The sequence below is a fragment of the Bufo bufo genome, chromosome 1, assembly GCF_905171765.1.
Source record: "Bufo bufo chromosome 1, aBufBuf1.1, whole genome shotgun sequence".
In the NCBI taxonomy this organism is placed as follows: Eukaryota; Metazoa; Chordata; class Amphibia; order Anura; family Bufonidae; genus Bufo; species Bufo bufo.
In genome coordinates, this window is record NC_053389.1 from 442,999,502 (window position 1) to 443,026,068 (window position 26,567).

Sequence of the window (26,567 nt, forward strand, 5' to 3'; positions counted from 1 at the left end):
GGGGCGCCCCCTCCATCTAGCCCTCCCCTGTCTGACCTGATTCGTTCCTCCTCCCCTGTCTGACCTGCCTGCTGCCCCCGCCGCTGCCAATAAGAAGAGAGACGGGAGGAGGAGGGGAGGGGAGGGGCTGTGGCCACTGCGCCACCAATGAAGATAACTGACCTGAATACAAAAACAGGAGACGGGTGCTGGAATCAAATAGCCGGCACCCGACCTCTGTGACAGGGAGCTGCGATCAGCTGCAGTTGAGTTAACCCTTCAGGTGCGGTACTGGAGGGGTTAATTGTAGCTGATCGCAGCTCCCTGTCACAGAGGTCGGGTGCCGGCTATTTGATTCCAGCACCCGCCTCCTGTTTTTGTATAAGAAACGTTTGTGGCACAGTGCGCCCCCCCCCCCCCCCCAACACCCCAGTATAAGAAACGTTGGTAGGCAGTGCGCCCCCACCCCCCCCTCAGTATAAGAAACGTTTGTGGCACAGTGCGCCCCCCCCCCCCCCCAACACCCCAGTATAAGAAACGTTGGTAGGCAGTGCGCTTTCCCCCCCAAACACCCCAGTATAAGAAACATTGGTGGCTCAGTGGGAAGTGCCAGTGAGGGTTAAAAAATAATAAAAAATTTTTAACTCACCTCCTCCAGATGATCGCGTAGCTGCCGTTCTCCTGTTTTCTTCAAGACCTGTGGTGACGTCACTGAGCTCATCACATGACCCATTACCATGGTGATGGATCATGTGATGCTAACAGTGATGTCACCACAGGTCCTTTGACAGGTCATGAAGAAAGAACAGAAGACGATCAATTGGAGGAGGTGAGTTAATTATTATTTTTATTTTTTAACCCTCATTGGCACTGCCCACTGCGCCACCAATGATTATTATATTGAGGGGGGGCGCACTGCGCCACCAATGATTATTATATTGAGGGGGGGCGCACTGCGCCACCAATGTTTATTATATTGAGGGGGGGCGCACTGCGCCACCAATGTTTATTATACTGGGGTGATGGGGGGGCGCACTGCGCCACCAATGTTTATTATACTGGGGTGTTGGGGGGGCGCACTGCGCCACCAATGTTTATTATACTGGGGTGATGGGGGGGCGCACTGCGCCACCAATGTTTATTATACTGGGGTGTTCGGGGGGCGCACTGCGCCACCAATGTTTATTATATTGGGGGGGGCGCACTGCGCCAATGTTTATTATATTGGGGGGGGGCGCACTGCGCCACCAATGTTTATTATACTGGGGTGATGGGGGGGCGCACTGCGCCACCAATGTTTATTATACTGGGGTGTTGGGGGGGCGCACTGCGCCACCAATGTTTATTATACTGGGGTGTTCGGGGGGCGCACTGCGCCACCAATGTTTATTATATTGGGGGGGCGCACTGCGCCAATGTTTATTATATTGGGGGGGGCGCACTGCGCCACCAATGTTTATTATACTGGAGTGTTGGGAGGGGCGCACTGCGCCACCAATGTTTATTATACTGGAGTGTTGGGGGGGCGCACTGCGCCACCAATGTTTATTATACTGGGGTGTTGGGGGGGCGCACTGCGCCACCAATGTTTATTATACTGGGGTGTTAGGGGGGCGCACTGCGCCACCAATGTTTATTATACTGGAGTGTTGGGAGGGGCGCACTGCGCCACCAATGTTTATTATATTGGGGGGGCGCACTGCGCACAATGACGGGTTAGGGAAATTTCACAGCAGAGTGCGCATGCGCTGGGAGCCTCGCCGGCGGTTAGGGTAGGGAAAAATTATGGGCCAGTGCACAGGTGCGGTGATCGGATGGATGTTCTCAGCAGGACACCGGCCGACACTGCGCATGCGCTGGGAGCCTCACCAGCGGTTAGGGTAGGGAAAAAGCACTGACCCGTACATAATTTTTCCCTTCCCTAACCGCTGGTGAGGCTCCCGGTGCATGCGCAGTGTCGGCCGGTGTCCAGCTGAGAACATCCATCCGATCACTGCGCCTGCGCACTGGCCCATAGTTTTTCCCTACCCTAACCGCCGGCGAGACTCCTGGCGCATGCGCACTCTGCTGTGAAACTTCCCTAACCTGTCATTGTGCGCCTGCGCGGCGCTGCACACCTCCTCACGTCATGTCCGGTGCGACCGGAAGTGACGAAGGTAGGGAAATCTCACGAAGTAGGGAAGTATAACATTACACCGGCCTTTGGGGTGTGCGGGCTGGTAACTACTTGGTTGGATAGTCAGCCAGCCTATGCCATGATGCCAGCAACAAGCAGTGTTTTTTTGTTTTTTTTTGGGGGGGGGGGGGGCGCCACAAGGTTAGCTCGCACAGGGCGCCTGGACACCTAAGGCCGGCCCTGCCGGAGCGCAGCGGAGAGCTGGCAGTATCTCCTCCCTAATGTCGTTGGCTGGGCAGCTAGTGGAGGGGGGCGGGTCGTTGCAGAGTACGGCTCAGGCTGGCGCAGGCAGGGAGTTGACCTCACGTTAGGTGACGTCAACTCCTTCCCGCGCGCCTGTGACTGAGGAGCGATCAGTGCGGCGACCAGTGACTGGTCCTCCTTGGAGTCAGGAGTCGGACGGTGCAGCAAAGAACATCGACTTTGCTTTGGAATCCAACTTCTGAAGAGTACTGGTGAGTGACAGGCACCCCCCCTCCCCCCACACACATTAGTTCCTCTCTGTACCAGTACCCCCCCCCCCCTGGCAGGGGGGTACTGGTACAGAGAGGAATTAATGTGTGTGATGAGGGGGGGGGGGGGGGGGGTCTGATGTGCAGGGGGGTACTGGTACAGAGAGGAACGAATGTGCGATGGTGGGGGGGGGGGGGTACTGGTACATAGAGGAACTAATATATATGTGTCTGATGGGTGGGTCTGATGTGTAGGGGGCCCCTGCACATCAGACCCCCCCATCACACACATATATATTAGTTCCTCTATGTACCAGGACCCCCCCCCCCCACCACCGCACATTCGTTCCTCTCTGTACCAGTACCCCCCTGCACATCAGACCCCCCCCCCCTCATCACACACATTAGTTCCTCTCTTTACCAGTACCCCCCCCCCCCCCACCACACATTAGTGCCTCTCTGTACCAGTACCCCTCTGCACATCAGACCCCCCATCACACACATATATATTAGTTCCTCTATGTACCAGTACCCCCCCCCCCCCCACCACCGCACATTCGTTCCTCTCTGAACCAGTACCCCCCTGCACATCAGACCCCCCCCTCATCACACACACACACACATTAATTCCTCTCTGTACCAGTACCCCCCTGGCAGGGGGGTACTGGTACAGAGAGGAATTAATGTGTGTGTGTGTGTGATGAGGGGGGGGTCTGATGTGCAGGGGGGTACTGGTTCAGAGAGGAACGAATGTGCGGTGGTGGGGGGGGGGGGGGTACTGGTACATAGAGGAACTAATATATATGTGTGTGATGGGGGGTCTGATGTGCAGAGGGGTACTGGTACAGAGAGGCACTAATGTGTGGTGGGGGGGGGGGGTACTGGTAAAGAGAGGAACTAATGTGTGTGATGAGGGGGGGGGGTCTGATGTGCAGGGGGGTACTGGTACAGAGAGGAACGAATGTGCGGTGGTGGGGGGGGGTACTGTACTGGTACATAGAGGAACTAATATATATGTGTGTGATGGGGGGGGGTCTGATGTGCAGGGGGGGGGAGCACCGGCGCCTAATAGAGTACCGGCACCTCTTTTGGCCCACTTAAAGCACTGGTGCCAACTACTGCCAGTGCACAGTGCCACTCATATCTGGTGTCACAGTAGATTACATTTAAAAAAAATAAATACATTTTTGACTGTAATATAATTGCAGTTAGTTGCCTGCAAGAATGCCGTCATTGCAAAGCTCAGCAGTGTGGCATTTTTTTTGTGTGTCTGCCTCTGATAACAGCGATGCCATTTGCAACCTGTGTCAAAAGAAACTGAGTCGTGGGAAGTCCAACACCCACCTAGGTACAACTTCTTTGCGAAGGCACATGATCTCAAATCACAAACGCCTATGGGATCAACACATGAGTACAAGCAGCACACAAACTCAAAGCCGCCATCCTCCTCCTGGTCCAGCATCTTCAGCCACGTCAACCACTGCTGTCCTCTTTGCCCCCTCTCAACCATCCGCCACTCCGCCTCTCGCCTTCAGCAGTTCCTGCTCATCTGCCCACAGTCAGGTGTCTGTCAAGGAAATGTTTGAGCGTAAGAAGCCAATGTCACAGAGTCACCCACTTGCCCAGCGTCTGACAGCTGGCTTGTCGGAACTCTTAGCCCACCAGCTTTTACCATACAAGCTGGTGGAGTCTGAGGCCTTCAAAAAATTTGTAGCTATTGGTACACCGCAGTGAAAGGTACCCGGCCGAAATTTATTTTCACAAAAGGCAATCCCCAACCTGTACTCTATTGTGGAAAAGGAAGTCATGGTATGTCTGGCACACAGTGTTGGGGCAAGGGTCCATCTGACCACTGATGCCTGGTCTGCAAAGCACGGTCAGGGCAGGTATATCACGTACACTGCGCATTGGGTAAACCTGCTGACGGCTGCCAAGCATGGAATGCGTGGCTCTGCAGAGGAGTTGGTGACACCGCCACGACTTGCAGGCAGGCCTGCTGCCACCTCCTCTACTCCTCCTACTCCATCCTCTTCGCTAACCTCCTCGGCTGAGTCCTCTTGTGCTGCTGCGTCTTGCTCCACAGCAGCACCCCCCCAGCTCCCCAGGGGCTATTCCACATCCCGGATACGACAGTGTCACGCCGTCTTGGAGTTGACTTGCCTGAAAGCAGAGAGTCACACCGGACCAGCACTCCTGTCCGCCCTGAACGCACAGGTGGATCAGTGGCTGACTCCGCACCAACTGGAGATCTGCAAAGTGGTGTGTGACAACGGAAGCAATTTGTTGGCGGCATTGAATTTGGGCAAGTTGACACATGTGCCGTGCATGGCACATGTGTTGAATCTGATCGTACAACGCTTTGTGCATAAGTACCCAGGCTTACAGGACGTCCTCAAGCAGGCCAGGAAGGTGTGTGGCCATTTCAGGCATTCCTACACGGCCATGGTGCACTTTTCAGATATTCAGCAGCGAAACAACATGCCAGTGAGGCGCTTGATTTGCGACAGCCCAACAAGTTGGAATTCAACACTCCTAATGTTCGACCGCCTGCTCCAACAAGAAAAGCCGTCAATGAGTATTTGTATGACCGGGGTGCTAGGACAGCCTCTGCGGAGCTGGGTATTTTTTTGCCACGTTACTGGACGCTCATGCGCAATGCCTGTAGGCTCATGCTTCCGTTTGTGGAGGTGACAAACCTAGTCAGTCGCACCGAAGGCACCATCAGCGACATCATCCAATTTGTTTTCTTCCTGGAGCGTGTCCTGCGAAGAGTGGTGGATCAAGCTGTAGATGAGCGGGAAGAGGAAGAGTTGTGGTCACCATCACCACCAGAAACAGCCTTATCAGCATCGCTTGCTGGACCTGCGGCAACGCTGGAGGAGGAGTCTGAGGAAGAGTAGTCAGAGGAGGAATGTGACTTTGAGGAGGAGGAAGACCAACCACAGCAGGCATCCCAGGGTGCTCGTTGTCACCTATCTGGTACCCGTGGTGTTGTACGTGGCTGGGGGGAAGAACAGACCTTCAGTGAGATCAGTGAGGACGAGGAACGGGACATGAATAGCTCGGCATCCAACCTTGTGCAAATGGGGTCTTTCATGCTGTCGTGCCTGTTGAGGGACCCTCGTATAAAAAGCCAGGCTACTAGACCCCCGATATAAGCAGAAAGTGCCTGAAATGTTACCGAATTACCAGAAGTCGGAAAGGATGCAGCAGTTCCAAAACAAGTTAAAAAGTATGCTTTACACAGCGTATAAGGGTGATGTTACAGCACAATGGGAATCTAACAGGGGAAGAGGTGAAAGTAATCCTCCTACTACCATGACCACGCCGGCAAGGACAGGACGTTTTACAGACATGTTGTTGATAGAGGACATGCAGAGCTTTTTAAGTCCTACGCATCGCCACAGCCCTTCGGGGTCCACCCTCAGAGAATGACTCGACCGACAGGTAGCAGACTACCTCGCCTTAACTGCAGATATCGACACTCTGAGGAGCGATGAACCCCTTGACTACTGGGTGTGCAGGCTTGACCTGTGGCCTGAGCTATCCCAATTTGCGATAGAACTTCTGGCCTGCCCCGCTTCAAGTGTCCTGTCAGAAAGGACCTTCAGTGCAGCAGGAGGTATTGTCACTGAGAAGAGAAGTGTCCTAGGTCAAAAAAGTCTAGATTACCTCACCTTTATTAAGATGAATGAGGCATGGATCCCGAAGCGACTGACAGTGGGCGATACATTTGACTAAAAAAGGCCTGGTGATGAGATGAGCTGCCTTGGGCTTAAAATGGTCCACAAGCTGCTGTATTTTATCTCTGCATGCCGGATGACTTGCGTGACTTCTCCGCCATCAACTAGGGTTCAAACCAAAATGTTTTAGTGCACTTTCTGCCTGGAAAACATAAATTTTTCCGGCCGCTGCTACAGCAGTGGCTGCAACAATACCAAATTTATCAGGCATGTGTACATGCCTAATTTTTCTGGCCTCTGGTGATGCACTGTGGCTGCAAAAACAAAACAAAAAAAAGGCACATACATGTGTCAATTCCCCTTTGTGATCGTTACCTTGTTGTGGTGAAGGGGCTTGCGTATCACAATGAAGCGATCACCTCTATGAGTGTGTTGGCAATGGCAATGTTGGCACACCCCAGATGAGATAAGGTCGTTGCTTCATTGTGAACAGACCAAAAGCGATCGGCTGGATAATTTTGCATAGAAAAAACATGAATTTTCTTTGTGATCATCTAAGGCAGTGTTTCCCAACCAGTGTGCCTCCAGCTGTTGCAAAACTACAACTCCCAGCATGCCCGGACAGCCTTTGGCTGTGCGGGCATGCTGGGAGTTGTAGTTTTGCAACAGCTGGAGGCACACTGGTTGGGAAACACTGATCTAAGGTGATCATTAAAGCCTACTAGGCCAACAATGGGCCCACACTGCAGAATCATTGTTTTCTGGGTCACTTAACTGTCACTGAACTACCTCAGCACGACCATAGGCTTTGAAAAACCGCCATCGCCTGCAATCTGTCAAACGTGCGCACGAGCACAGTCATCACTACACCAAGATTGACGCATAGAGGAATAAAATTTATGTCATGAGTGTGTCAACTATTGACAACTCTTAGCGGTTGTCTAAACTCTATTCCATACACGTCCCCTGATAGGGGATGTAACAGGGATTAAACTGATAAGAATAGTACTACTTAACATACCACTCATATTGGGATTGCATAGTACATCGCACGACGCACGCGCAGTGCCCCAAATTGGAAGTAAGAGGACCAACCAAGCATCTTTTTCCAATTCCCGGTTCCTAAAATCTATTCCATACACGTCCCCTGATAGGGGACGTAACAGGGATTAAACTGATAGGAATAGTACTACTTAACATACCACTCATATCTGGTAGCACAGCAAATTGCACGGCGCACGCGCAGTGCCCCAAATTGGAAGTAAGAGGACCGACCAAGCATCTTTTTCCATCTCCCGGTTCCTAAAATCTATTCCATACACGTCCCCTGATAGGGGACATAACAGGGATTAAACTGATAGGAATAGTACTACTTAACATAACACTCATATAGGGTAGCACAGTACATTGCACGGCGCACGCGCAGTGCCCCAAATTGGAAGTAAGAGGACCCACCAAGCATCTTTTTCCATCTCCCGGTTCCTAAAATCTATTCCATACACCACACCGGCCCCTGATAGGGGACAAAACAGAGATTAAGCTGGTAAGAACTGATTTTTTTAATAAAAAAAAAAGAGGACAGCCTCTGCAGAGCTGGGTATTTTTTGGCCGCGTTACTGAACGCTCATGCACAATGGCTGTAGGCTCATGCGTCCTTTTGCGGAGGTGACAAATCTGGTCAGTCAAACATAAGGCAACATCATCGACCTCATCCCATATGCTTTTTTTCTGGAGCGTGCCCTGCGAAGAGTGCTGGATCAGGCCGTAAATGAGCATGAAGAGTAAGAGTTATGGTCACCATCACCACCAGAAGCAGCCTTGTCGTCGTCAATTGCTGGACCTGCGGCAACGCAGAGAGAGGAGTCTGAAGAAGAGGAGTCAGAGGAGGAAGGTGGCTTTGAGGAGGTTGAAGACCAACCACAGCAGGCGTCCCAGGGGGCTTGTTGTCACCTTTCGGGGACCCTTGGTGTTGTACGTGGCTGGGTGGAGGAAGAGACCTTCAATGACGTCAGTGAGGACAAGGAACGGGACATGGCTAGCTTGGTATTCAACCTTGTGCAAATGGGGAGTTTGCGGTTGTGCAAATGGACTGTTTGCGGTTGTTTGTGGTGTGTTAAACGGGGAGTTTGGTCTGTCACTGTGAAGCGGGCGCAACCCTTACACTACCTGATCGATACAACTTCATACCTGATGTTTTCAAGCACGTTATTCCAAACAATTTAGGAATGTTAGGTGATTTATGCCCTTTATGGATTAAAACCCAACTCTGCGTCAACTACGTAATTTTCCATGGGAGTTTTGCCATGGATCCCCCTCCGGCATGCCACAGTCCAGGTGTTAGACCCTTGAAACAACTTTTCCATCACTATTGTGGCCAGAAAGAGTCCCTGTGGGTTTTAAAATTCGCCTGCCTATTGAAGTCTATGGCGGTTCGCCCGGTTCGCCCGTTCGCAAACATTTGCGAAAATTCGCGTTCGCCGTTTATGTCCGCGACATCTCTATTGGCTAAGTAGCCACACTCTATTCTTTGTATAATAAAGGCCCCTTTAGATGGTACGATACAGCAGGCGATTGTCGGGAAGGAAGCGCTAATGCCATCGTTCGTGGCATACAGACTCGTTTGCCATCAGCACGATCTCCTGCTGACAAACAACATTTTTTGCAACCACATGAATGATACGATTACCCTATGAACAAGCGTTTCGCTCGTTCATCAGGTAATCGGCGGCACCCTTAGACCACCAGATATGCGCTAACGAGCATTCCTGTGAACGCTCATCAGCGATTATCTGCCGGATTTTCGGCCAGTGTAAAGGGCCCTTAAGACTAGACTGAGGTTCCACATAGATGGAGAGCAAAGAAAATGCATAATGTAGCTAGTGAACACAATAGTATATCAGCGTTACCAAAGTAATGCATATCTAATGATATGTAAGAAAACTGGATCAAAGTTTGGATCCCGTGCTTTCAAAATTGCTTTAAAAAAGCTGAGAATTATTTTTTATTGGTTAGGAATAATCTGTAAGAACTGAACTATGGTCCCTAACCAAGGTAATAAAGGCTACAACACAGAGCCACCTGCTGGCGGGTAAAATAATTATGAAAAAAGTGACCAGCAGGTTAGCAGGTTTAATACCACACATACCTATGCAAGAAAGATCACAGACGTAGTACATTTAAATAAATATAAATATATTGCGGGGTTCGCTCTGGTAGATAGGGTAAGCGGGCGCAGTACAGAGGCAAAATACAAGTTCTTAACTCAAAAAGTCAGTGTTTATTCACATTTGAGGCAATTGCACAAAACAGCACATAACTTTGTAGTCTTGGTGTTAATTCACACACAGTGGAAAGTTCATATAACACAAGTCTGTCTGCAGTTCTGCGTCTAGTAGTCTACAGCAGGCCTTAGGGGTCCTGTTTCCCCAGCATGCTGCTCTCAGCCCTCCAGCATGGCACAAAGCCTCAGATCCCAAAAACAGAGGCATCTCTGCTGAGCCCAGCTGCCTATTTAAGGACAGCCAGGTGCTGCCAAAACCCGGACCGGCACTTAAACTCTGGTCCGGTATTTGACCTCACCTAGCCGCACATACTGGGAGGAAAATATGTAGTGTCCCACTAGGTAAATGTGGGCACTACACAAGGGTCAATTGGGCTACGTCGTACTCCACCTCCTGTGGAACAGGGCTATTGTGTTTTATATGCAAAATGTCACTTTATTCATGTTATTCATGTGCATTTTCCCTGCTTTAAATGACTATCAGGCCTGTCAGGGTGTAGTTCTACTTCCAAGACAGTAGAGGGAGCTAGGGAACCCCTAAGATATATAGTCAGGTCCTGTGCAGGGAGGAGTGTAGAGTCAGAGGCCAGAAGACACTTTAGCCAGAGTGGGGCTGACGAGCAGGCTCTGACATGCAACTAGACAGCCCAGGTTTCTAGTTGATACCAGGAGGCTAGTAAGTGTGCAGTCTAGCCTGCCTGAGGATATTGAGCCAGAGTTAGCTCAGAAGATTGTCACCAGGGGAAGAATTGCCTCCTGAGAAATCAAGTTCCCATAACCAAGTACAGAGCAGAGCAGAAGTGTTTCCAGCTGAACCAGAGAGCTGAAGGGCAGAAGTATTTTACCTAAAGCAAGGATATATACCTGAGGAAGTTTTCCACCTAGGATAAAGCCAGCATTAGGGCATATGGGCCTTGGGATTAAGCCAGACAGGAGTTCTCAGGAACAGTGCACATGATTTCTGAGGAAAAGGTGCAGCCTGATCTGTGAGTGTGTTTAACCCTCTGAGTATCTTGCAAGAACATTGTTGCCTGCCAATTGTAAAAGCCTGCTTAATACTGCTTCTGTTATATGGAACTTTACCAAAAACTGTATAAAGTTAACTGTTTCCAGTAAAGGAAGTTTTGGTTCACCCCAACATCGTATTCCTCCATTATTCCTATCTTCAACCGGTGTGCCACCGTTACAGGCACTGGCGTCACCAACTTAAAGGGACCTTGCCTCAGGCACATTAAAACCTGCAACACCCAGGGCACCTCACCTACCACCAGCCTGGTCCCTATATACAGAGAGTGCCCCAGAGGACTACTGTGCCAGCCTCTCCATCACTGCTGTACGCCTGCCCAGGGTTTCCCTACAAACTGTGAGTAACCAAGAGCAACCCTCGTTTGCCTAACCGTGACCTCACTATCGCAATACCTTGCAGGGCTGCCTACTGCAAATACCTGCCTTGCCAGACACAACCCCTCACTGTGTCACAATATATATATTGTGGGGATTTTCTCTGGTAGACAGGCTTGCGGACGCAGTATAGAGGCAACGACAACGTCTTTAACTTAAACAGTTCAGTGTTTTATTCACACATAAGGAAATTGACAGCAAAAAGTCAGTTTCAAGGAAAAAACTGTCACCTTGAGTCTGGTGTTTGTTCACACCATGCAGCAATGCATAAGTCCTATGGTGAAACAGAAGTCCACGTGCTTTCATCCAAACAAGATAGCAGGCCTTAATCCCGGCCCAAACTCTCAGACCCCAACACAGAGACTGGCAAAGCTCCACTGTCAGATGGAGGATAATCCACACCCAGCTGAGGCTGCTGGCAGGGTTTTATATCCCTAAGCAAAACCCGAACTGGAACGTGGGGAACAGCCACCCACCCTGCACTTTGGCTGCTCCCAGTAAGAGCCGGCCCGGATCGGCTTTACAGTCACACTAAATAATCAATAGTGTCAGTCAGGACTAGCTGCCGCTGACACTTAAAACTACCGGCTCTTACCTCACCGAGGCCAGGAACCTCGGTGACACATATCTTCCATCAATGATGGCCCATTGCGCTTTCCTACAATATATGTATATATATATATATATATATATATATCATACTTTAGATGGGCATTTTCCCTGGAGTTTATAGGCTTCTTTATAAAACTTCAAAAACAAGAGAAAAGAGAAAAACCCATGTACAAAATTGATTCCAAAAACACATAAAAAACACCATAAAAATGCAAGAAACTCATGTGGGGAGGGGAATTTATCATGAGGGGAATATTTGAAGTCAGTTTTGCTTGAGTCTGTGTTGGAGTACTTTGTGCCACATATATCAAAGTCACAGGTTGTTTGATAAATTTGGCTTGTCCTTAAACCTAAAACTTCTGTCTAGAAAAACTATTCCAGTTTTCCTTCTCCACCCTCCTCCTGGAGTGAGGCTGCGACTTATTTGCAACTTTTAAAAAAATTCACAATGATAAATCTAGAGTGAAACTCATTAACATAGCTAACCACACCCACTTTCCCACCCATATTACAAAACTGGAGTGAGTGGTGTACAAATGCAAAAAAGTGAGTTTAAAAAGTCGCAAATTTATGCACAATTGTATAAATTTTGCGCCAGCAAGTGCAAAGGCCCTAATTTGCCACTTTTTTAATGCCAAAATTCTGGAGTGAAGGTACAGTATGATAAATCAGGCCATGGTGTTTACATGTGCTTTAAATAACAGGAAAAACTGTATGTAAAAGAGGCCTAAGGAGTTCCTCCTTAAAGGGGTTGTCTGGGTTCAGAGCTGAACCCGGACATACCTCCATTTTCACCCCGGCAGCCCCCCTGACTTGCGCATCGGAGCAGTTCATGCTCCGATGCTCTCCTTTGCCCTGCGCTAAATCGCGAAGGCAAAGGCATTTTTTGGAGATCCAGTGGCGTACCGGGGCTCTCCATGGGGCTGCCAGGAAGCCCGATGACGTCACCGGCACTGAAGGGCGGGCTTTAGCGATTCCTGCAGGAAGTTTCTGCCCGGCAGTGGGTTATGATAAACAAAAGAGCCCTTGCCCTGCGTGATCTAGCGCAGGGCAAGGGAGCGCATCGGAGCATGAGATGCTCTGATGCTAGCCTCAGGGGAGCTGCCTGGGTGAAAATAAGGGTATGTCCGGGTTCAGCTCTGAACCCAGACAACCCCTTTTAGTTAAAAATTAATAATGAGAAAATATAAATACATTAAAATGGCTGCAATGGTCATTCGAAATTTCTGCAAAAATATGACCTAAAACTACATCACACATACAAGTCCTAAAAGTAGATAAAGATAACCAAATCAAACAAATGAGTAAAAAAATATTAGACTTGGTCATTTAGTCACTGAGGAAAATGACCCAACATCACATGTCTGTGAATGGCAAAAGTATGTATGTGAACCTGGTGTGACCCCCTTGTGCAGCAATAACCGATAATTGTTGATTAGTCCTGCACATCGGCTTAGAGAGATTTTAGGCCATTTTCCACACAAAACAGCTTCAATTCTGTTATGTTGGTAGGTTTTCTCCCATAAACTGCTTGCTTCAGGTCATTCCACAACATTTCTATTGGATTAAGTTCTGGACTTTGAACTTTTGGCCATTTAAAACTTTAAATTTATTCTTCTTTAACCATTTATTGGTAGTACAATTTATGTGCTTAGTGTCGTTGTCTTGCTGCATGACCCACATTCTCTTGAGAATCAGCTTATATGCTGGTATAATTCAGAATTTATTGTTCCTTGAATGAAGGCAAACCGTCCTGGCCCGGATGCAGCAAATCAAGTCCAAACCATGATACTACCACCGTGTTTCACAGATGGGTTGAGGTTTTATAAAAGAACAATCACAGAAAATAAGGCACTAACACAATAGATACAAACATTATATGTGAACTAAGCCCTCACTCTGATATAAAATCTGAGACTCTCAGCCAATATATTTTGATCAAAACACAGAGAGACAGAGATGCCCCAATATCTGGATGATATAGAGAAGGAAGAAAGAGAGAAGAAGGTTCATAAATTGACATGGCTGAGAATTGGAGTCAGTAAGGTATTCTGCTACCTAAGATATTTAGACTTTACTGCAGTGAGAGGAAGACGTTTAAGACACCCTTCACACTTGGACACAACATGATCAGTTGTAGCTTTAAAAAAAAACTATGCCTCAGTTCAGAAATACAGGCACAATTAAAATAGTGAGATTGCCAGCTATAGACCCTGCAGGAAGAGACTTCTGCTACACCATACACTTTGCACTCTACAGGCTCTGCCTCGCACCCAAACAAACACAACATCGCAGGCCCCTCCAACTACCATAAGGCAAGAGCCCCAACATCAGGGTATGCCCCGAAGGAAGAAAGGATGCACCCTCCCTTCACTGCACAGCCCTGGGGAGCAACGGTGTGAGGAAAGCCACTATGATTGACAGTAACAGCCAAAGCCTTTACCCCTCCCATCCTCTGCTCTGGATGCTCCTGGGCTCGCTGTACATGTGGTTAGGGTTAAAGGGAGTCTGTCACCTCCATATGGCCATATACAGCGCTTACATTGCCCTATAGCACACCCATACCTGAATGTTATGGTACCTTTGTCTTTGTCTTTAGACTTGCAGAAGCTGGAAAAACTAACTTTGATTGATATGCAAATAAGCACTCGCAAGTGCCCAGGGGGGCGTTCACTGTGTTGGTGCCCAGGCTGCCCTGCCTTTTTTCATTGTTCCCCCGCCCCAGCCTCTGCATATGTCTGCCCTCCTATTCCCTTGTGTCATCCTAAGGTCCGGCCGAGATCCCGCGACTGTGCACTACCTCGCAGGTAACGCCACATTGCCGCTGCTTTTGCGCCGTAGTTAAAGCGATGTAGTGCCAACAATGGGCAGTAGTTAAAGCGATGCCGTGCCAACAATGGGCATCACAGTGCGCATGCTCCGGCCCGGCAAGGCAGTGCACAGTCGCGGGATCTCGGCCGGACCTTAGGATGACGCAAGGGAATAGGAGGGTGGGCATCTGCAGAGGCTGGGGCGGGGGAACAATGAAAAAAGGCAGGGCAGCGTGGGCACCAACACAGTGAACGCCGCCCCCGGGCACTTGCGAGTGCTCATTTGCATATCAATCAAAGTTCGTTTTTCCAGCTTCTGCAAGTGTAAAGACAAAGGTACCATAACATTCATGTATAGGTGTGCTATAGGGCAATGTAAGCACTGTATATGGCCATATGGAGGTGACAGACTCCCTTTAATTGCTTCTTGCGCCCACCACACTTCTGAGACAGACTGGACATTCAATAAAGGACTGCAGCCCATAGTTGGGAACTGCAGAAATATAGAGAAAGGATTTGCATGCCTTTGATTACTTGGGAAGATTGCATATTATATCTAGAAAGAGACTTAGAGGGGAATATTATACTGCCTACCCCTTATGGAGAGCCTTCTGAAAAATCTATGCCCCGTGAAAAACCTGAAAACTGTGCCTATTGCTTATATCTGTACTGCAATCCTCATCACCTATTCAGTAAAGAGAGACTTTGTTTATTATAACCAATCGAGTCTAATCATTGGCTTTACCATTTACCGGCCCTGAACCTGTTCTCCTGGTTTGCACCCCTCTACCTATCCAACACCAAGCCACCACCACCAGGCAAAAGTCCTAATCACAGGGTGTGCACGGAGAGGAAAAAAGGATGCATCCTTTCATTACCTGCCTGTATGGCCTGAGAGAGCTGGAATGAGCCACTGTGAGGACTACGACCACCTTCTTCGCCTTAACCACCACTTCCATTCTCTCCACTCCCCGAGTCTCTGCCCTGAAGCCTAAGGTTCTAAACTGCTAGGCAAATTTAGTCTTACAAATTTTACAATATTAATTTACTTATATACAGATTTATTTTATTTTTTATACGATAACAAAGAACATGCTCTGCACCCAATAGCAAACCCTAGGAAAGAAAATGATGCATTCTATGGAGCTTTATACCTGTAAACACATAATATCTCAAGGGAGAAAAAAACTACATGAAGTCTAGCACAGAGAAGCACACAGGATTTTGACTCCCAATGAGATAAATTTAAATATCATATCTCTGATATATAGATGATCATTTGTTTCTGCTGCTTTTCCCTAAAGAGATAATTAACCATATCTTTACATAACTACAAAGGAAAACACCAGACAAGCATCAACTCCATATGACTGGTTAATGACAGTGAGTAATAAGCCAGGGCCACTCCATACATCATGTCATTTGCAATTTATTATGTTGTCTATTATCTGGCATCAGGGAGGGAAAGGAATAAATAGATATATTACATGTAATGGATTGTCCACAGTGGAGGACAGAAAACAAGAAGACTACATTATGTTAGTTTACATTTGAGAAGTCACCACACTATAAATTCACCTATAGTATAACTGTAACGTATTAGGAGTATCTCTACAATACTGTACGCCTCTGGATTTCCTCCATTGCCTTTCTTTTTAAATAACATTTTTATAGTTTTCTCATTTGTATCCACAAAATTAAAATTTCTCTTGAGCAAACATTATTAAAACACTTGAATAACCCCCCCAGAAAATAAATTTCACAAGAAAGTAGGGTTATTTTACTCTATTTAAGGTTTTCTGTGTAATTTGTTTTTTATTTTTCTATTGCAAAAATTCTCTAAAAATAATAATATTATATAATGATAATAATATTTGCATATCGGGAGATAATTAAAGTGGCATTCCTACCATAATAACAAGGTTCTATATTACTAAACATTGTGAAAAAATATCAGGTAGGCCATTGAAATGATCAAATGTGTAGCATTTATTAGTACCCCCCTCCCAAATACTCCTCATCCTACCAGTGATTGTACATTGTTTCCCTTAGTTCTATGCAGTACCAGCATGCACAGTATCTCACCATTATTTGCATAGCAGAGCACAAAAGAGGATGTACAACAGAGTGCTGAAATGCCCATACATGCACCCTATTATTTATTTATTTTTTATTTTTTTTGGGGGGGGGGGGGGTTATCAGTGCTGTTATCACATGAAAACCTCCTCTTCATGCAGCCTGGTCTGTGACAAACATGTTCAACATTGCTTGATCCACATGCGCGCTGACAGTCATTAACATGCACATCACACCTCTGAAATGCATTGTGCAGTCTTGCATTTGAAATAGGTTCATATCACCGTTTAGCTTTCTGTTCTTCTGATCCGTCAGAAGAAGAGAAAGAAAAACAGGATCCTGTAAAAAAAAAATGGATCTTGTTGCATCAGTTATGCATAGGATTGCATAGAATATACTTTTTTTTTGCAGGATCCTGTCTTTTTTCCTCTCTCTTCTTCTGATGGATCAGAAGAACGGAATGCTAAACGTTGAAGTGAATGCACCCCTAACACTAAGTAGCAGTGATCATCAGTTGTCTTGCTATTTTCATTTTCTTTTAACTTCATTGGATACCACAGGGTTCTTACAGAAGATATCTCACAGGTTGACCTGTAGCTACAGGATGGCAGATCCACACACGATGATTTACTGAGCTGTGCTTGCCAGAACACAACTTCCTCTGATGAGAAGATATAGTTACTGCCTGCATTTCCTCACTTTTCTAGGATTCCACACTGTGAAGCACCTCCAGTGCTTTTTTAATTTGCATACACACATAATATGAGGCCAGTGCTTAATATGACACACATGCTTAATATCATTGCACCACGAGTTCCTCTGTAGCACTGCTAAACATGCGATTCTTCTTGGATCCTGCTCACAGCTAGGTAAATTTACTTGTGTCATAGTCCTAAGTAGGTGCCATGACCTGTGCCTGGACATCAACAGGTGTTCAGAAGTGTATGACTGCAGGTGGTATCAGGAAGCTGATGCAAAGCCAGTAACCCACCACTCCATATGTGTTGTGACAGCAGGCTTTGCATTTAAAGAGGTTCTCTGGTAAAGATATAAAAATGGCCTCCAGCAACCTATCCTAGAATGTGATAGGACGGTTGTCTCCACTTGTAGAGCTCCTTATTGAGTTAGGAGGGTACACATCGCCACTGGGCTTTACTTTAAATTGCTGAGCTTTGCTGCTAGGCTAATCAGCCTGATGGTGCATTGCATACACAATCACTCCATTACTATATTGTAAAACAATAGATCTCCAATAGATGGTAATGATGCGATCCTCTGTGTGATATGCCATCAGGCTGAGCATCCTGACAGGAACAGGGAGGAGAGATGCGATCCTGTTCCTCATTCCTGTCAGACAGCTTAGGGTACTTTCACACTAGCGTTATTCTTTTCCGGCATAGAGTTCCGTCCTAGGGGCTCAATACCGGAAAAGAACTGATCAGTTTTATCCTAATGCATTCTGAATGGAGAGCAATCCATTCAGGATGCATCAGGATGTCTTCAGTTCAGTCTTTTTGCCTTTTCAGGACGCAGCATGCTGCGGTTTTATCTCCGTCCAAAATTCAGGAACACTTGCTGGAATGCCGAATCTGGCATTTTTCCCCATTGAAATGCATTAATGCCCCGAGTGTTCCGACAAAACGGATCCGGCATTGCGGTCTGCGCAAGCTCAGACCGCTAAAAATTTTGAAAAAAATAAATGCCGGATCCGTTTTTCCGGATGACACTGGAGAGACGGATCTGGCATTTCAATGCATTTGTCATAAGGATCAGTCTGACAAATGCCATCAGTTTGCATACGTTTTGACGGATCCGGCAGGCAGTTCCGGTGACGGAAATGCCTGCCAGAATCCTCTGCCGCAAGTGTGAAAGTACCCTAAGCCTAGCAGCATATCACACACAGGATTGCATCATTACCATCTATTGTAGATTTATTGTTTTACAATATACACTGCTCAAAAAAATAAAGGGAACACAAAAATAACACATCCTAGATCTGAATTAATTAAATATTCTTCTGAAATACTTTATTCTTCACATAGTTGAATGTGCTGACAACAAAATCACACAAAAATAAAAAAATGGAAATCAAATTTTTCAACCCATGGAGGTCTGGATTTGGAGTCACACTCAAAATTAAAGTGGAAAAACACACTACAGGCTGATCCAACTTTGATGTAATGTCCTTAAAACAAGTCAAAATGAGGCTCAGTAGTGTGTGTGGCCTCCACGTGCCTGTATGACCTCCCTACAACGCCTGTGCATGCTCCTGATGAGGTGGCGGACGGTCTCCTGAGGGATCTCCTCCCAGACCTGGACTAAAGCATCTGCCAACTCCTGGACAGTCTGTGGTGCAACGTGACGTTGGTGGATAGAGCGAGACATGATGTCCCAGATGTGCTCAATTGGATTCAGGTCTGGGGAACGGGCGGGCCAGTCCATAGCATCAATGCCTTCGTCTTGCAGGAACTGCTGACACACTCCAGCCACATGAGGTCTAGCATTGTCTTGCATTAGGAGGAACCCAGGACCAACCGCACCAGCATATGGTCTCACAAGGGGTCTGAGGATCTCATCTCGGTACCTAATGGCAGTCAGGCTACCTCTGGCGAGCACATGGAGGGCTGTGCGGCCCTCCAAAGAAATGCCACCCCACACCATTACTGACCCAATGCCAAACCGGTCATGCTGGAGGATGTTGCAGGCAGCAGAACGTTCTCCACGGCGTCTCAAGACTCTGTCACGTCTGTCACATGTGCTCAGTGTGAACCTGCTTTCATCTGTGAAGAGCACAGGGCGCAAGTGGCAAATTTGCCAATCTTGGTGTTCTCTGGCAAATGCCAAACGTCCTGCACGGTGTTGGGCTGTAAGCACAACCCCCACCTGTGGACGTCGGGCCCTCATATCACCCTCATGGAGTCTGTTTTTGACAGTTTGAGCAGACACATGCACATTTGTGGCCTGTTGGAGGTCATTTTGCAGGGCTCTGGCAGTGCTCCTCCTGTTCCTCCTTGCACAAAGGCGGAGGTAGCGGTCCTGCTGCTGGGTTGTTTCCCTCCTACGGCCTCCTCCATGTCTCCTGGTAGCGCCTCCATGCTCTGGACACTCCGCTGACAGACACAGCAAACCTTCTTGCCACAGCTCACATTGATGTGCCATCCTGGATAAGCTGCACTACCTGAGCCACTTGTGTGGGTTGTAGACTCCGTCTCATGCTACCACTAGAGTGAAAGCACCGCCAGCATTCAAAAGTGACCAAAACATCAGCCAGGAAGCATAGGAACTGAGAAGTGGTCTGTGGTCACCACCTGCAGAACCACTCCTTTATTGGGGGTGTCTTGCTAATTGCCTATAATTTCCACCTGTTGTCTATCCCATTTGCACAACATCATGTGAAATTGATTGTCACTCAGTGTTGCTTCCTAAGTGGACAGTTTGATTTCACAGAAGTGTGATTGACTTGGGGTTACATTGTGTTGTTTAAGTGTTCCCTTTATTTTTTTGAGCAGTGTAGTAATGGAATGATTATGTATGAGATGCACCATCAGGCTGAGCAGTCTGACAGCAAATGTCTCAGCAATGTAAAGTGAAGGCAGATGATGGCACCAAAATACTGCGTAGGGTGGCCTTGGCCCCCCACCCCCATAAGCAGCTCTACAAGTGGAGGCAAACAGTCCTAGTCACTTTCTATGACAGGTTGCAGGAGGCCATTTTTATATAATACCCAGAGAACCCCTTCAAAGGAAGCAAAGGTTTAAATAGGACACTGCACGAATAGGAACCAGAAGGACAGAAATTATGCTGAAAGAACACTAACAGCATCAGGAAAAGGAACCCTAAAAACATGGAAAAAACAAAGGGCAGAGTCATGGCAAAGGATCCTGAGCTAGGCAGGTTACATAGAGAATAGGTGATTCACAGTAATATAAGCGTGTGACTGTGGGAGATTGCTAAATGTGAAAGGCTACTGCTGGATATGCTCACAGCTCATTATGGGACATTTCTAATTCTGGTAGAATTTGCACCGGAAAACTGGCGTACATGCTTTGCACCACACCAATAAGTGTTTTAGACTTTTTGCATGGCTTTGTGAAAAAAAGGTGTGTCCTACTAGAAAAGGGGTGTGGCTTAAGATGCAACAATATGTATCAACAATATGGTACAAGTTTGGAACTAATTCTAAGCGTAAGTAAGCCAAGTAATAAACTTATAAACTTAGGCTAGACAGTCTAAAAGTGCGGCACCAAATGTATCATCCAGCATCAGCCATTGTGATCAATCTGGCACATTCTGAGACTGTCTAGTGTAAGTTTACACTGCCCTCCAGCTGCTGATTGAGTGTTTGCTATATGCACAGTAATATAGAGAAATCTGATAATCAATATGTGAAAGGCGGTAATAGCCAACATCATGAATATCATCGGACTCCTTACTGCACCGGACTGCTTACTGGCTGCAAGCTGCAGAGTTTAACGCAAGTGAAATGAGCGGATCTCTCACTTAATTATGATGTCTCAGACGGTCACAAGAGGGACCTGATGGATTCTCTTTTAGGAATCTTTTTTTTTAAAGAAATTAGGTTTAATGTTGCTACGTAAACAAACTGCAAAATGACGTCTGTAGAACTGTGTGCAGATATACTTTAAATTAAAATACAGAATGGCAAGCTGACTGTACAGTATCTGGGTAATAGTGAACAATAAATGATGAAGCTAAGTCTCTTATCTGTACCCGAGTGACAAGAACCATAAAACATTAAAGAGGAAACTCTCATGTCCTATAAACAGAGGTATTTCTTTCATCTTTTCTGCAAGGCTGATGGAACACAGCACATTTCATCTTATCAATGCTAGGTAACCAAGTACTATTCAATAAACAAGCTTCATGTTTAATTATGGCTTTCTCTTATCTAATTTCCTAAGGAAATTCAGAATAATTAAAGCATTAAAAGAATTAAAATAATTTAATATGTAACCTTTTAAAACTGTAGCAAATTTGAATTAAAAATAAACGTTAAAATAATATACAATTAAATAATTGATTAACCCACAGATGTCTAGGCCCTATAATGCAAGTTGCACGAAGCACAGACTTGGACTTTAAATCCATACCACAAACATTTTATGGAGCCACGTCACAGTGCAGCATGTTTGACTGCCTACAGCTTCTACCTACTCCATTGTTGTAAATCGGATATAGTAGTCTTGCGTTATTGAGTTGAGGGGTCCTAAAAAACACAGATCATCTCTAACTGTATCATGTCACAATATCTAGTCATTTTCCCCTACAGTCTGCTTGCTCTAGCTACAGAGATATACAGTTTTACTACCCACAAAATTTCTATTGAGAGCAGGATCAAACGAACCCACCAGATGATCTTCTGAGATTCATGATAATCATCCCTTACACAAAGACCCATCAGATTGTAATCTCATCTGGAGCATTTTCTTGCCCCTAGGGTCTTTAGTTTTGTGGCCAGAGGGTGGGTCTTCACCATTATTTAGTTTGGTAGGCAAAAGTAACACCAGTCAGACAATGTTTCTAAGATTTTGCAAGACAGTCGTTGAGAAAAAATCTATAATATTAAGAATAAAGAACAAAAATTGATAGTTTAAAAAAAGTCTCAAATGGGCACAAAACCACCATATTTTAGGGTCCCACAATACCTCTGAGGTTCTTCTGAACTGAGCATTTAACCCTATGGTGATCTCAGTTTGGTGCAGTAAAACTATGTGGAGTCCAGGAGTTGTGGTCAAAATACGTTACTTAAAATGCAGCCACATAACAGTCAACTGAACCTGACATCAAGTTTCATGGACAAGCAACTTTTGGATATAGCTTTACCATGTGCTGCTTCAGTATTATCCAGGGATACATGAGTGAGGCAGAATTTAGATGGTCTTTTCAATAAAATTCCTTTTTTTCAATAAATGAGCCCCAGTTAGTAGGTGGTCTCTCTCTTTAACTATTAGACATTAGTACAAGTGCATTGGCCTTTCTTACTATTTTCTAGTTTGGTCCAGTTCAGTTTATGAGACTAGTGCTTGTTAACAACTACATATGAAGCAATACTACTTTCAAAGCAGCCTGTCATAAAAATTGAGATTCTGGGACAAGTTTACTCTTGTGTTACGAAAGACTTGGCTCATAGAGCAGAAATCATTATATTTTTCTTCTTTCGAGCCTCTCTCCTCCTACTGTGTTCTTCTATTTTCTCCTTTGCTCATACTGACGAGTCCAGGGACTTTAAACATGGCACTCTCATCAGACAGTTTGTAAAATTTCTGATCTATTTGACCTGTGCCAGTCAACTGTAAGTGCTAGTAATGGAATGTGACAGCATCTAGGAACAAGACTAGTGCAGACACAAAGTGGTTGACCACAGAAACTGACTAGGGATTCAAAGTGCTGAAGCACGGGGCAAGGAAAAATCACTGATCAATACCAAACTGTCTTTGGAAGTGATGAGTACAAAAACTGTGAGGGGGGAACTTCATGAAATGGATTTCTATGGTTAAGGCAAGGACGCAAGATCACCTTGCACAATGCCAGGCATCGACTGTAGTGGTATAAACCATGCTACTTGTCAAACCACACCACCTGTCAATTACTTAGATGCCACAGTCACTATTAACCGCAGTAGCTAAGGGGTTTGATGAACTGGAATGAATTTAGCTCTAACTATCAGTATTAAGGATGGTATAATAAGATGAATTGTCACAATAGTTTTTAAGTAAAGAGCATTTTGTGAAAAAAGAGTGACTTGTTAAAAATACCTTTAATAAATATTAGAGTGGGTATAGGTATATATATACCAACTGTGAAGGAACTACGTTGGCTGAGATTACTCAGTAGGGGAGTAGTAGCCCCTTAAACAAGAAAAACATACATAATGACACGGTAACCATTAAGATGAATAGGTACAGGAAATTAATTATTAATTTCTGGCCTGGTGTATATAGGGCTAGGAACATGAACCAACTACCCCTAGAGTCCCTAGAGGTCTGCTGTGCCCAGGGTGGCCCCCTGATGGTGGAGGTTCCCTGTCCCCGTACCTAGTGCTAACCGGTCCCTGGAAATCCCTACAAAGGAATTTAATATAAAAACTCCAGGATAGACAAAATAAAGAATAACAGGAGCTCTATGTAGATGTCTGTCACCGTTACTCTCTATAGAACCACATCTGTTGGTCACTATTGGTTCCCAACACTAAAAAGGTCACCAATAATCCCCGACGCGTTTCACCTAATAACTTATTAGGTTCATCAGGGGGTAAAATGAATTGTGGTACTTAGCTTTGTGACCAGATACAAAGACCACGATAGTTATTTCACTGCTGGTCCCCAAGAGGAGAAAATGGACCTCTTTCATCCCGCTCAGTGGTGCCTGGAAATAAATAAATAAAGGTGTAACTAAAAGGAGGCCTGTTATGGGTAAACCAACAAACACAGGTCAGAAGCCGCATAAAAGATGCCCTCTCAGGGCTCCAGACTGACCCTCAGCAAGAGATATACGGCATAGTTACACACATTGAATCATTGGTTTAGTTAATGATCAGGAAGGTATAACATTCCCATAAGTTTTAAGTTACTAATACAAATCCATGAAACCATTAAAACAATTCAAGAAGAATAATAATAATGAGGCACTCTTAGGACTTACAGGTGGGAGAAATGGGGGTCTGTCCAGGCAGAGGGTCGGGCTTTCTGGGTCCAAAGGTGACCCCTGCTGCAGAGGAGTCAGCTAATTATAGACTCGCGCCAGGCAGCGCTCGCTTCCGGACGCTCAGAAACGACTTCCGGCCTTTGGAGCGCACGTTGGAACGCAAGTGAATGCGAGTCACTTCCGGGATCGTGAAACGCAAGATGAAGCGCATAACGAAACCGGAAGTGACGTCGCGTCAGGCACTAGAGCCAAGTGGAACGCAGTACTGGACCGCAAATGCTCCACTGATATCCACAGGCGCTGCAGGAGCCCTTTCACGAGGCCCCTTCAGGTTAGAGACCAAGTGGAAGATAGCTGCTAGGAAGAAATAATGTCTCCCCACCCTCAAACAAAGGTCTTAAAGGGAAAGGCAGAGGGACCTTATGGACGTTTTTTATGTTTTGTATGAAGTGATATTAAAATTATAAATGAACATTTGATAACTATCCGCGTAGTCTCCTAACTATTGAAAGGGGACCACACAGAGATCTTAATAAAGATGAGGAGATCAGATAGAAGGATCACCTATACAATAAGATGCTTTACGCACCGATTAGAGCAGTTAAGAGGGCTAATATACCTAATTGATAATTACAACTAAACACCGACTGAAGAAACATATTAGGGACAGGAAAAAATACTAGATGAAGCATGTAAAGTTTAGTCTTTCATTAAGGCCCAGAGGAGATTGAGACTGGAACCGGTAGATCCAAGAAGCCTCTTTTTTCAGAATCTTTTTGTCCCAATCACCTTTCCTTTCAGGTAATGGGAGTACCTCAAGTACAGAGAAACGAGCACAGGCCACGTCCCCCTTATGACAGTTGTTAAAATGATGGGCCACCGGGGTATCTTTTTGCTTCTTGATATCGTTTATGTGCTCACAGATCCTTCTCCTGAATTCTCTTTTAGTTTTGCCAATGTAGTCAAGAGGACAACTACACTGACAAATGTATACAACACCTTTAGTTCTGCAATTGACAAAGTCCCGGATGGCAAAGGGACGTTGTGTCACGGAGCAGATAATTGTTTTTGAGGTGTTGATGGAACTACACGCTTTACACGATCCGCACCTGAAGACACCCAGGGGCTTTCGGTCCAGCCAGGTGCCTTCTCTTTTGGGGCCCTCATAATCCTGGGTTGGTGGGAGGATCATTATGTCTTTCCAGATCAGTATCGTTGGTGGGGCGAGAACATTACCTTTTGGACTCGCTTCATCGACGATGTATTTCTGATCTGGGAGGGCAGTATACCTGCGTTTCATAAATTTGTAAATACCCTGAATCAAAATGATATCGGCCTGAGTTTTACTTATGAGACGCAGATGGAACAGATTACATTCCTTGATGTGTTAGTGACGAAATTTGAGGGGACCTTGACCACCTCAGTATTCCGTAAACCAACGGCAACTAACAGCATTCTGCATTGGGAGAGTCATCACCCCTTGGCCGTCAAGAAAGGTATCCCCAGGGGGCAGTACCTGCGGGTCCGCAGGAACTGCTCTTCAGGAAGTAATTTTTATTTCGAATCAAATAAACTTAAAAACAGACTGCTGCAGAGAGGTTACCCATTGCCACTATTAAAAGAATCTTTCCATCATGCGGAATCTAGAAAAAGGGAGGATCTACTACTACCCAGACAAAAAGAAACCCTGGGTGAGGGTCAGATTCGTCTGATTTCCACCTTTGATTCCAGCAACAAGGAAATAGTATCCATCCTGAGAAAACATTGGCCAGTACTTACAATGGACCCTGATTTAACGCAGGCAATCAGGACATACCCGCAGGTTACCTATCGCAAAGGGAGAAGCCTACGGGACCGTCTGGTCCAGAGTCATTATGAGGGCCCCAAAAGAGAAGGCACCTGGCTGGACCGAAAGCCCCTGGGTGTCTTCAGGTGCGGATCGTGTAAAGCGTGTAGTTCCATCAACACCTCAAAAACAATTATCTGCTCCGTGACACAACGTCCCTTTGCCATCCGGGACTTTGTCAATTGCAGAACTAAAGGTGTTGTATACATTTGTCAGTGTAGTTGTCCTCTTGACTACATTGGCAAAACTAAAAAAGAATTCAGGAGAAGGATCTGTGAGCACATAAACGATATCAAGAAGCAAAAAGATACCCCGGTGGCCCATCATTTTAACAACTGTCATAAGGGGGACGTGGCCTGTGCTCGTTTCTCTGTACTTGAGGTACTCCCATTACCTGAAAGGAAAGGTGATTGGGACAAAAAGATTCTGAAAAAAGAGGCTTCTTGGATCTACCGGTTCCAGTCTCAATCTCCTCTGGGCCTTAATGAAAGACTAAACTTTACATGCTTCATCTAGTATTTTTTCCTGTCCCTAATATGTTTCTTCAGTCGGTGTTTAGTTGTAATTATCAATTAGGTATATTAGCC

General features: G+C 46.1%; 1 protein-coding gene across 2 annotated transcripts in view; it reads right to left on the reverse strand.

Moving 5' to 3' along the window:
* LOC120979212 overlaps positions 1-26,567 on the reverse strand; it is a 433,119-nt gene that overhangs the window by 190,467 nt on the left and 216,085 nt on the right. The window lies entirely within an intron of this gene.